Consider the following 3,816-nt stretch of genomic DNA (forward strand, 5'->3'; position numbering starts at 1 on the left):
TTTTTTTTTTTTTTTTTGAGACTAGGCCTTGCTAAGGTTCCAAGGCTGGCCTCAAACTTGAGGTCCTCCAATTTCAGCTTCCTGAATTTCTAGAACTCTTGGAATGAATAAACATGTACCACCACATCGGGATCTAGTAAAAAATACTGAAAAAATACTAAAGTATAATATTGTTGACTTTTACTGGGAAGGGCTGCCTGAATTACAGAATTCCTAGGCATAGAGTTTCCTGATTTATCCCTGGTTATTTGTAGCCAATATGAACAAAAGGCCTAACTGGGAAATTCAAAGAGCTAGCAGGGTACTGCCATATAAGGGAACTCTTGATAATATTCATAAAATTCAAACTTCCACTCTCAAAAATTAAGAAACACACCAACCCAGACCTAAGGCTTCTCTACGTAGTGAAAAAACACTGGGGAGGTGGTCAAGAGACTGTAGTGATCATCCTCCTTCACAAAGAGGAGAAGAAACATGTCTTTGGAGTCAATCAGTGTGCCATTCTTCCTTACCCAGGAGTCCTTGAAGATTCCTAGATCCCTGTCCAAAGAGTCCTTCATATCCAATTTATAGTAATATTTCCCAGGGAACTCTTTGTTCCCCATGCAGCAAAATAGTTAGATCTATCAGAATTCAAACATGAGCCTAGATGGACATGCTCAAATTTTAAACTTCTCACATCATCAAATAGTTTGATGTTATGATCGGTTACTGCATTTTTGAAGGAAATTTCCACAGTGGAAAGAAGAGAATATTCCAGTCAAAATCATCTTTTAAATTCCTGTTAGATGAGAAGTTATACCTTTGACTCTTTTAGTAGGAGAGATGAGTTAGAAGGCAGAAGTAAAGGGATAATTATGGCTGACGTACATTGCAAGTTTTCCAGAACATCTGCAGCAGAAACAGAAGCCCAATAACAATGAAAACACTGTTAAAAATATGAACACTGTAACAAAATAGGTGGTCATGCCTATTTCTAGCTCATTGGTTTTCATTTTACCTGAGAACTGGAGGTCTGCATTGCCACTAAGTCCAAGGAAATTACTACTTGCTTTGGTTTCTATTTAGGTTTACCATGAAAATCTATATACTGCCTCAACTTCACCAACTCATTTTATTTTTGATGCCCATAAAATATTGCTCTGTGCATTCATTATTTTATGTTTGTTCATGTATTTTAATATATTAAATTTAATGCATTTTTATATATTACATTTAATATATTACATGTGAAATATTCAATTACTAAGATATTTTAAGGGAAAATATTTAAATAATCTCCATCACTAACTGCACCTAATTTAAAGTGAGAACATTCTGAACTAATTTATAATTTTCTGACTCATTTAAGTGATTTTGTATCTATTCCCTGAATCACATTTATCATTATATCAGCCTGCATTTATTTTTTTTTTCTTATTTAATCATGGTAATCAGTTTACTAATTGTGATTATAAATAGGAATTGACAGGGCATTTCCTTTTTGGATACTAAAGGTTAATAAAGGTAAATATTTCCCACAGAAAATCATTACTGAAGGGCACTATACTGTGTTTCCATAAGTGGGCTGATACTCACCTTGAAAGAAGGTGAGCCTGTCTATCAGTCCAGTGATGGTCTGGGCAGGAAGTGCTGGCTTTATAGGCTGAGGCAACTGCACTGACTCACTTCTGTAAGGAGGAAGAGGATATGAATCTTGTGGTGTGAAAGATGTCATAACAGTTTTTAAGGAACCAAACAACCATTCCACTCAAAATATTTCTTGAAACCCTTTTCTCATCATTGTGTACCTCCATCTTCATGAGAAGGGACTATTCCTAGGAGTCTTTTTTACTATATTTGCCAGTTAACAGCTCATTTCTCAGAGGTGCCAATCTCATTTTCTAACTAGGAAAAACTATCCCCTGCACCTCAGTGTTTCTGATTTACCATGTAAAATCATACAGGGTTGTATTTATGAATGTCAGCATTCAGCCCAGCAAAACATGCATCCCTCAACCACAGGAGAAAAGAGAAGCTAACTTCTGATAAAGGGAACAGGAAATCATATTCACACAAACACATGCACACACAGTTGATTACTAATTACATAAAGTATTTCTTCACTTTGTTAGAAACAGCTTGATCTTCTTCATAGCTCACATGGTGCGCTAGTTTTCACTAAAGACTAAACTTACTTTGTCAATAGACCTCCCAAGTCCTGCAAAGAAAACAAGAAAGGCTTAGATTTTTTTTAAGAAATAGGATGGTATTTTGTTTTTTGTAAAGTTCAGGTAAGTATCAAATATCGTCACAGCAACCCTTTTTATAAATTCATTTTCATCTCTCAGGACAATACTGGCAACACATATTTGAAGAAACTGAATTCTTCAAGAATTCAACACCCAGAGGGTGAGAAAAGAGTGAGAAGGAAGGACATGGGTAGCACATAGCAGACAATGTCTCTAATGAGGGCATTTCAAACCCACAATTTCAAAACAGAAGTAAGGAACCATTAGCTTTTCCAAAATTTCTTCATATTGTCCAGTGGCAGGCAAAAATAGAATGTTGATGAATAAGTGGTTATTTTCTGATTCTTAGAGAAGTAAGTTTCAAAACAACAGTTTAAGAAGAAAACATTTCCTAGGACAGCTACTCACAAAATTCCATAAATTTTGCTTATTTGTAGTCAGAATAGAAGTTAAACTTTACCTAGATTATATCCAAAGAGGAAAGAACCTCATCATTGATGCAGGAGATGTGAAAATTTAGATGTGGCACTAAGTAATGTGGTCAAAATTGAGAATCTAGGATTATGTAAAACACTTTCACCTGCATCTCAGTGCTCACCTGGAGAAGCTCAACATAGGGTTTATGGGACATTTTCACTAGCTTCTTATGTATTTCTCTTAGGTGTGTCTTCTTTTGAACCATTTTGCCTTTGCTTTTTTTGAGATGCTCAAAAATTAATTTCCTTTCCTTTTTAAGACTCTATATGTAGTTTTTCTTCCTCATGAAGAATGGGACACAGTTACTTATACTCAGCCCTCATCAGCTCTTCCCATAGATACATGTACCATTGTAGGGATAAGTTGTCTAGATCACCTTTCAGCAAGATTTTATCCTTCTCCACTTAAACCTCTCTCTTTGGCCAGTACCTTTTATCAGTATGTTACATACACCATAAATTCATATCTACCCATTTCTCAGAAATTGCAATTTTATTCCTCTTTAATCTTGATTCTTTTTCTATTCTTTATAATGATGGAAGGAACCAAGCCATCCTTTTATCTGCATTTATCAACTTTTATCTGCTTCATGAGTGTGTAAAATATCTAAAGAAAAAGTTTTGACTGATAATTTATCCTCCCACATATAAAAGCCTCTATGCAAGCAATTAGAATTTATAGTTGAGTCACACATCATTATATGCAATAGTCTCATCTCTGTTTATTAAATTAATTTTAATCTCAAACCTCCCTACAACACTGCTTGGTCATTTATTTGACCAATATAGTTGAATGTTACTTTCAAGATTAGAAAAGCTATGCCTAATATTCTTACACCATGATGTTAAAGTGACTAGAGATAAATTTTTTGTTTGTATGTCTCAAGCTGAGTGTTAGGGAAATAGACTTATACTTACCAACAATAGGCTGATTATTTTTGTCTCTTCATTTAGATTTTTCTGATTTACTTGGATATTTTCCCATAATGATATTATTTGCTTTAGCAGCTTCTCCTTTGTATCTATGTGTACATGTACATTATATATATATATATATATATATATATATATATATATATATATATATATATATATATATATATATATAT

The 3,816-nt window shown here is 33.9% G+C and overlaps 1 pseudogene; it reads right to left on the reverse strand.

Moving 5' to 3' along the window:
* Window positions 1-174: 174 nt before the first annotated feature.
* LOC107160976 overlaps window positions 175-3,816 on the reverse strand; it is a 60,662-nt pseudogene continuing 57,020 nt past the window's right edge.

This window comes from Marmota marmota, unplaced genomic scaffold (genome assembly GCF_001458135.2).
Source record: "Marmota marmota marmota unplaced genomic scaffold, marMar, whole genome shotgun sequence".
In the NCBI taxonomy this organism is placed as follows: Eukaryota; Metazoa; Chordata; class Mammalia; order Rodentia; family Sciuridae; genus Marmota; species Marmota marmota.